Here is a 9,878-nt window from a genome sequence, read left to right as displayed (position 1 = left end):
CTACAAAGTTATGGCCCAATCTCAGTCCTAAAGCAAGCAAAACTCCCACTAGCTCCAGTAGCAGTTTTAGTTTTGGTGGGAGTTGATCAAGCATGGATTTTACAAAGGAGTAGACACGATTTAACAATTTCCGAGCTATAGTGAAACAATCAAGGGGAATTGGGCATTTGTCCCTCCCAATTTTGGTTCTAGGAAGAGGAACCATTTGAGATACACAATTGTGACAAGGGGCCTGACCCAAAGCCCATTTAAGTTAATGGAAAGACTACAACTGACTTCAGGCTGTGGATCAGCTTCTGTGTTGTTCTATCCAAAAATCTCACCACTGGTTTTAATCTACTTTGGTTATACAGGTAATTTCGTTTGTATTTATTCTGGGAGGTTCCTTTTTCCAGTTTGGAACACAGTGAATAATGCTAAATTCCCCTGTAGGTAACAAAAAGCTGCTTTCCATTACTAGAAAAATTCAGGTTTGACTTTTATTTGGGGCTTCCTAGGTCTTTGAGTTACCGCTCCTTTGAGACCCGGTGAACCCAGGAAAAATTTCTCAACTCACTTTTTTATTTTGCCTGCTTGTAGGTGAGACATTATGTTCTTTGTAAACTTTTCTTAATAGGATCCAATGTTCAAATTTTAATCTGCTCCATACTTTTATCTAATTAATATCAGTGAGGCAGTGGCTAGCGGCCAGTTGGAGTGGCTAGCGGCCGAACCTGTGGACACGCCAGGTAAACAAACCGGCCCGGCCTGCCAGGGTACTTAGGCCACTAGGTTTCCAACCCCAGGGATGAAACATTTCAGCAACCCCTATATCATTTCAGTCTATAGAGTTCTTTAAGATGCTTCTGGCTAAAAGCAGCCATATCAAAATAATGTGTTTTAACAGTGATAGATATGAAATAATCTGAGGTTATGATGAGGTGAGATCTTAACATATGGGATGTCATTTTACAGTCAATGCCCCTAATTACAGTGAACACATTCTTCAAACAGACTTTGGTTTTGTACTGTACCTACGTTACTCCTTGTTATCCCTGCAAGATGTCCCACCTGCAAATACAGAAAACTGCAGTTTAGTTATTGGTGCTTTTCCTTCTTGCATACTTGTCTCTTCTATGATAAATCAGTTTCAGTCATGTATTTTTAATTATGTTGTCAAAAATGGCTTGGTCCTCTATCAGTGGCAGGCACTGGCTGATCAGTCACAAGGCACCCAGCTGCAAAAGTCAAACTCTAAGCAAATGTCTTCTCACCACCAGGGTTAAAAAAAATAGAAAGCTTTGTGCAGCTAAGGACTTTAGATGGATATAAATGAGATCTTCCCTCACTTAGCTCCTACACTTCCCTGTTTTGGATCCTACACTCTTAGGTCAGTCAGTCTCTCTGTCCTGTCTGAGATCAACTCCCTGAGCATACAGTTATCACATCACCTCCTACAATACACTATACTTTCCCTTCCTAAGAGGGGAATTTACTACTGGAGCTACACCACTTCCCTGCATCCTCTGCAGTCACTGGCAAGAGAACAGATGCCTATTATCAGTCTCTTCATGTGGGACAGAGTATTGAACCTCTTCTGCCAAACACTGAGCAGGGTCTCTTCTAGGCCTAAATAAAACATTTACCACAGAATATGAACAACATGAAAATTGAGGTCTTCATATTTTGTTGCCAGATCACAAAAATGATTCATTTTAATAAAAAACTTGTAAAATGTCAGGGTTTTTTTCCCTCTTAGAAACTGGACCTCTTTGGGCTGAAAATATTTTTACACAGAAATAACCCTAGTTTGGAGTAAATCTCATGGATTTTTCAAAATTTCAAATTAAAAACTTTAATTCAGATTAAGATACTATTTTTGGTTGAAGTCCATGAGGTGGCTTGGGTTTAATGGAGAGGTGAATTTGACACATGCAATTACCCATTTTTTCTAAGACACGGGTAGTTTCATACATCTAGCTCTTTTCACAGCCAGCTGTTTCATCAGGAATTCAATCAGCCCACTGAATATTTTATTATTTTACAATGTATTTTATGTGATTGTAATAAAATAAATATTAACAATAGTAACGTTCATTCATATAGTGCTCAAAGATCCTACCATGCTTTACAAACTAAGATCCTGAGCCAAAGTCCACTGGAGCCCTAGGGGAGTCATTTCATTGACCTCACTAAGGTCTTTTGATCCTGATCCTACAATTTTAGGGCAGAGGGAATTTCTCCAGTGTGATCAAATCCACAAGCAGACAGATTGACAGCAGAAATGCCTGACAGAATTTGACTATAGTAATGCAAGTGAGCATAAGGGTTAACTCTTTAGGGTATGTCCAGACTACTCGCCGTATCGGCGAGTAGCGATCGATCTATCGGGGATCGATATATCACCTCTCATCGAGACGCGATATATCAATCCCCGAATGCGCTCCCCGTCGACTCCGGAACTCCACCGGAGCGAGCGGCGATTGCGGAGTCTACGGGGAAGCCGCAGCCATCGATCCCACGCCATGAGGACGGGAGGTAAGTCGGAATAAGATATGGCGACTTCAGCTACAATATTCCCGTAGTTGAAGTTGCATATCTTACATCAACACCCCCCCAATGTAGACCAGAGACAAGGAGCCCTGATTCTCTTTCACTGTGTGCAAAGGGAGTGCAAAATAGGCGTAAAGAGCTCAGCTACCAGATCAGAATGGTAGCAGACACACATACAAAGGGCTCAATTTATCTACCTTTGAAGGATGCAGAGCTCAACCTACCCGGCTGGGACCTGAAGTGTTGGTTCCAGGGATATTTCAAACCTGAATCTCAGACCACTAAACCATCCCCCAAGTATTCCCAGTTCCTCACCATGAATAAGCAAATGATTTCTTCACCCTGGGAATGACTGGAATAATTACCCTATGCAGCTGCAGGTAGAGGATAATTCTCAGCTGGCCAGGTTCCAACTTCATCAAGATTTTCTTTTTCTTTCCTGTTACCTGATCTTCAGCTAAAAGGAAGTTTCTCCCACCTGTTGATGGGTTCCATTATTTTTCCTTGCTTTGGCATACTTGTCATATGTAGAGCGTTGTGAAATTTCTTGGTAGCTTGTAGACCTCAGCTGTGAGCTCAGCAAGGGAAAGTCTTATTTACTGTTGGTGAAAGCATTGCCTGCAATGGGTTGTAATTTCATGGACTTTTATGAAATTCAGTGGCTACCTCAAGAGAGTTAAGAAGAAAAATATGAAGATCTGATTTTAGGAGAATCATCTATCAAACTCTTGCAGGAGTTAGGGATGTACAAATCTAACCACGAGCATCTCCTACACAACTTTTGACAGACTATATAACTTTACTGCTTAAGTCCATCCCTAATCAGCAAAGCACTTAAGCGTTTACTTAAATGCTTTGCTAAACCAAGGCCTAAGTAGTGTACCTGCACATTCCTAATAGACCAGGATGGGTGGTCAGAGTGAAATATTTTATGCAGCATTTGCATCCATCGAACTCTCGAGATAAATCAGAGATATGGTCTATGGCTGCAGAGAAACAGAGCCTATGGAAATTTCTCATGGTGGCAGCTGCTTCCAAACCATATTTTTCTTCAGCACCCTTAAGAATCAGCTGAATCGTTATATATTAGAAATGGGGTGATCTTACACGTTGTAGGTCTTCATAATTCTAATTGTACTTAGTGTACCATTTTCCTGAATGTCTTAAATCTTTCAGTTTTTTGATTGCAAGTATGTTCCTTGATAAATCTTGTTTTTTGCTTCTGTATCAGTCTACTTTCTTTATATATATATATATATATATAAAATATTGTTGGATAATTTTTATTAACTGCATTGTTCTAATATTCAGGAAAATCACCCTCCATGATTACAGCATCCACCTCTTCTCCTCTCAGACCTGTGTTTTTTCTTTGTTTCTTTCTTTCTGTTATAGGGACAAGGAAGGAGAATAGAGAGAACTTAGTTTTCTTCTATAGCACTATTTTCCCTTTCCCCAAACTCCTCTCTCCCCCTCTTACTCCTAGACCCATCTCCAGTTTATTTAAATATTTAAAAGATATGATAGATATCTGGCTTCCCTTTATGCAGACACAGTTTGTAGTCTGAAAATCTGGGCTCGCAGTTTTGCTTTTACAAAGAGTAAAACTCACTCTGTGTGGATAATTATCCCAATAGCTGGGACTTAAGTAGTATACAGGTTTTGTGCTGGCCTTCTGCACAGGGCTGAATTTCGCACAAAGTGAATTGCAGGTGCAAGAAGGGTTGCCAACTCTCCAGGGTTGTCCTGGAGTCTCCAGGAATTAAAGACTAATCTTTAATTAGAGATTATGTTATGTGATGAAATGTCTAGGAACATGTCCAACCAAAATTGGCAACCCTAGGTGCAAGTCTGATTCCCTGTGCATGTGCATTCTTGGTTTGTCTCATAATTGAATAGATAGCGGCACCAGGATTTAGATTAACTCTTGCAATTTAACTGTGGGTACAAATTTTATCGGTGTAAACTGTGGCTACTAGAGGCCACCTTTTTGAAAATTCAGATTACAAAACCTTATCCAAAACAGGCAAGAGTGTTCTCAATGGAATATTGTATTCCATCAGCATCTTTTGTGGTCTAAGCACAAAGCGTAGTTTCCTTTGAGGCCTAAAGGTTATAATATTCTGCAGATCCAGTCTTGTGGCGTGAACCACTTTCTTTAAACTTGCCATGAAGAGCAAGCCACCCAGGCTAAAGCTTGCTAGATCACAAGACCCTTACAACCCTGAGCTTGCTGCTGATGGGTAGCAGTTTGCAACAGCTCTGCTGTATAGTTGATCCAATGTCATTTTTGAGCGTGGCAGATAATAATATTCTTTTTAGTAAAATTATTAACTATAAAAACTGAGTGACATATAGGTGAGAGAAGAAATGTTCAAAATCCCACTGTAATTCATGAACATGTGTTGAACAGATGTTACATTGAGTTTTTTTCCTCTGCTTTTAAAAATTTGGATCATATTTTCTCTTCCTTTCTCTTATGTTCATACTCTGTACTTGACGCTTTATTAAAAGTCTCTGAAGGGTAAATGGATGATTAATAATTGTCGATGACAGAAATTTGGTTTCTGTAAGCAGCAGAATAAAAGATGAATACAATGGGAACATTTTTACCTATGTATATTATGCTCATGACAGTTAAGCATCTCTAAGACTGTCTGTGTTAAGGTTACTCATGATTTATGGAGATGTCACCACTGACCCCCAGCTCTGGAAAATCTCTTACAATTCCTCTTATTGTAATCATCACTCCTACTTCAGGTATACCTGAGGGGAAATTCCCTCCAAAAAATCAGGAGAAAGGTCAGAAAATATTCTAAACAAAATCAACTTTTGCAGATATTAGAGCAGTTAGAACTTTCTTCATAACAATGCCCAAAATGTGTTGTTTCCTTTCAATTAAACTGGGATACGTGGTGGACAAAACTAGACCCAAGTTTTAGTGAATCTGGGTCCAGGATTAAGTCACCACTTCTTTCCCCTATAGAATACTTCCTCCCTACAACAGATGCCAATCTCCACACCATTACTTTTTTTCCAGATTTTTTTCCAGACATAGGGAAGGTCAACATCTCCATCCAGGTGCAATCATACAACTGGCAATCACATGCCAGTGAATGGACACTTGACTATCAGAGGCTGTAGGGACAGATCAATTTTCATGGTAGAAAGGAAGAAACCAGCATGGAATTTTCTCCATCAGACCCCATTACACCTTTCCTCACAGCAGGGGCACTGGACTTTGAGCTGTATACGTTTCAAAAGTTCACTGGACTATAAAAGAGAGGGGCAAGGAACAACAAGACCACAGGGGTGATCAGACATCTTGCTAAAAGTCAGCATGGTAAAAATCTTAACTTAAAGCAAGATTGCAGTATTGTTAAATCATAGTCACTAGAAAGTGTTTTTCACTTTTATTTGCTTGTAACCATTTCTGACTTTATCCATTACATTGGAACTCACTTAAAATCCTATTTTTAATACACTTGTTTTACTTTTAATCTAAACAAATCCACTGCTGTGTTTGAATTGAAGTGATTGTTAACTCCAGCTAAAGCAACAAACTACTGTGGTTTTGTCTCTTTACAGGAGCAACTGACCCTATTACTTCCCTAAATTTTCCAGGATAGGGCTGAAGGTTTTAGGGCAGAAGGTTTTGGGGAAATTTGGGACTGGGTATGTGCAGGGCTCACTTGGCTAGTAGTAACCAAGTCTGGTGAAGACCAGAGTGTGGCTGTGGTGTAACAAGCAGTCTGCTGGTGTCAGAGTTGCTGAACTAGGGCTGCTTATCACACAGGCACTCAGTGCATGCTTATATGCTGGCTGGGAGCATCCAGACAGAGAGCTACCACAGCAAAGCATTTTAAGGCACCCAGGGTTACAGGACAAGTGGAGACACAACCTCATATATATATATATATATATATATATATATATATATATATATATATATATATATATATATATATATATATATAAACTGGTTGGGACTCTCCTTTGATATAGATAGATTAGATTACTGGTTGGGACTCTCCTCTGCCCATATTGAATGTAATCACTGGTCATTAGGCAACCACCAATGTCCAGTCCAGTGATTAATTCATCTTTATTAGTCATAATGAGGCCTCTGAGATGCAGGCCATCACATTTGTACAGACCCCTCTTCCACTGGAATATGTCCCAATGCTCCACAAAACTTTCACCTTCACACTCAACATGCAGCCAGTGGTTCACCTCCAGTGTCTTTTGCCTTCGCTTTATCATGGGACTGGAAGGATTTATGAGAAGATCACTTGGACTTTCCTCTTCTTCAGCTCTATTCCAAGATCACTTAGTCTTCTGTAATCTGTGTATTTCCACATGATGCCATGTCTTTGGTTCCAAAAGGTATCATCACCAGTGGAGACTTGCCAGACAACCTCATAATCTTGCAGTTACATCTTGTATTTTTGCTCTATGGAGACAGCATACCATCCTGTTGTCCTTGTGTCCCTTAGTGAATTCTCTGTTCACTTTTCTTAATGTGGAGTCACTGATGATGATTGCTTGCCTTCTTAGGGTGGTTGAAGAAACTCTCTTGGTAGCTGCTTGCTTCATACTGCAATGTCCCCTGTAGCTTTCAGTTCCATTCTGTCAGAGACAGGTTCCTCAGTAGTTGACTATTTGATAGCAATTGGATACTTTCAGGTAAGTTGAATGCCTCCTGGTTTCCTTTTTCTCTTGGTCATAAATCATTAATCCAAATATGTTGGAATACTTATGTAATAACAGCCTCTCTACTGATAGACACAAAAATAAGGCTTTGTAATGGAAACTAGACGCAATGCTGAAAATTGCCAGAATGTTTAGTCAAGCAATACTACAATGCCCAGTCCCTGTATACATCTGTGAGAAAGTTAAATTTAACCCTAATAAAGTCCATATGTATTATTTATGGTCAAAATTACACCCATCCAGAGATTTGGCTGTATTGGTTACAGAGATAATACCAAAACATAAACTTCAGTCCAAACTTTCTCTTCAAATGTAGCTGTTCCTGCAGGACCTCCCTATCTCTGGCATTAGTTTCCTCAAGTGGCACCTGCCAGTATGAGTCACCAGAATCAGCAGCTTTATGCAGATTCCTAACTCCTGCTAACTAAGTAGGTCAAGGGAAGAGCCTTGCATCCCAATGTGGTATTTTAGATTCTGCCACCATGTTACAGCATCGTAAGTTTGTGCTCAGTAAGGAAGGTGAAATGATGGGGGGGCGGAAAGCCTTCGGAAGCAAGAGGCAACCTTTGTTTAGCTGAACATTCCAATATCTAGTGATGCAGGGAAATATATACATGCAATCAGTAGGAGAATTTCTTCAAGAGTTGGTGTTTATAACAAGAAAGCAAAATAAGTTAACGTGGGAAGAAAAAGAAACAAAACTATACAGTCAAGGGTTCGTTCAACCTTAGGTCCTGGGATACAGAACATGATCTTCTTACTGGGATTCTATCTTCTCTCTCCCCCAAGTAGAGCGTTTATAATCCTCCCCCAGAGCCCTTATGCAAGAAGAGGGAGAAGCTGAGGTTAACGCCTTGTTTACCAAACACCAGAGAGTGCCTCCATCACTTGGCTCATCCTTTTTGTCAAATAAAGATGTCTTTGGATTGGAAGCTCTGTTGGAACATTTCATTGCAATCAGGGATGGGAAAGGAGGAGAAGAAAAAGCATTATTTAACTATTTTATGTATAAGTGGAAAGTGATTCTGCTCAGACTAGATGCTTTTAAAAATACTAAGTTGTTTCTGAATCCATGTCTGTTAGGTTGTTAACCTGCTCTCTGTATGAGAACAGAATCACTCTATTGTCCTCTGTCCTCATTTGCATCTCAGTGAAATTCATAGCAGGTAAGTTCAGTACAAATAAAAGGAATATTGGTTCCCTCAGCAGATAGCCTATGACATTCACTGCTGTTGGATATTTTTACAGGTCTTGCTAAATTTATGATTAATAATGACAGTTGCAGTTATGCATGCTACTGAAAAGGTTATCAGATCTCATGCTTCAGGGAGGAAACTGATTGCCACAGGGCTTAAAAGTTATGCATTAAGCCCACTTGTTTCAATTTGCAAAGGAAATTACTGGTGGATTATTTTTGTACCTTTGTGGAACTGCCAGTTTTGCTTTGCGTTTGAGGTTTATGTGGACCTAAAAATGCAAAGCAAGACTCCATCAAACCAAACTAACTCTGTTAAGTTTCAATGAGACTTATAAAGCTCGCTAGCATAGCATGAGACGAAACTTTAATTTCTTTTCATTGAGATTATAAATAGTTTTCAGACTAATAAAATTCAGACTTAAGGTTGCCACCCTCTTTTGCAGTTCCTGCAGCTTCAGCTCATACCACCCACAGCTCCAAGCTCTGAGACAGAAGATCACATTGTTTAATAGGCAGAATGGGGATGAAGGAAGTGGATCAAAATAGGTGGAGGTGCTCACCAATTTTGGTGGCTGTTTTGACAGGTCTTGACATCATGTGGCAATGTGTGTGTGTGTGTAGGGGCTCATTTCTGCTGTTCCCCACACCATTCCTGCAAAACCATCACTGAGTGTTGAACCTTGCCTTTAAACATGCACATTTAGAACATGAAGTGTCCAATGACAGCCTAACAATATTAATTTATACAAAACCAAAGCTGGTTCTCTGCACTCTTCTATGTGGAAATAAAGGGCTCCTGTGCTCATCTCCCATTCATATTCAGGTGTCTCAAGCTGCTCCCATTGCTGGAGCCACATCAGGGGTAGTGCAATGGTGGGAGATTTCCCCAAAACTTCTAACGTAGAGGGAGATGGGACGAAGATAAGAACATACATAAGCAGGGCCGGCTTTGGTTTTTTTGCTGCCCCAAGCGCGCAAAAAAAAGAAAGAAAGGGAAAAAAAAACCCTGTGGGGCAGCCGGAGCAGCGAAGCACAAAAAAAAAAAAACTGTGCGGGGCGGCCGGAGCCAGGGTGCAGGGGGACTCCCTGCGCTGCGGATGTGCCCCGAGCAGCGGAGTGTGCACCCCGACTAGCGAGGGGGAGAGGGAGAGGGAGAGAGAAAGAAGGGGGGCGGCCAGGGCTTCCTTCAGTGGGGCACTCGCCACGCAGCCCCTCCCTCCGAACCGCCTGCTGGGAGGGCTCTGCGCCGCTCCTGTCGGCGGGCAGGGAAGGACGCGGGCTGCCCTGCCAAGCTTGCTGCAGACCTGGCACCGGCTGGGGCAGATGGAGTGTGCAACCCGCTCTCAGCAGGGCGCTCCCCTCCTCCGCGCCGCCACCCCCCACAGGGTGGCCGGAGCGGCAAACCAAAAAGAAAAAAAACCTGCGGGGCAGCCAG

The sequence above is a fragment of the Chrysemys picta genome, chromosome 2 (genome assembly GCF_011386835.1).
Source record: "Chrysemys picta bellii isolate R12L10 chromosome 2, ASM1138683v2, whole genome shotgun sequence".
Classification (NCBI taxonomy): domain Eukaryota; kingdom Metazoa; phylum Chordata; order Testudines; family Emydidae; genus Chrysemys; species Chrysemys picta.
The sequence above is the reverse complement of the archived record's forward strand: the minus strand, read 5'-3'. Positions refer to the sequence as shown.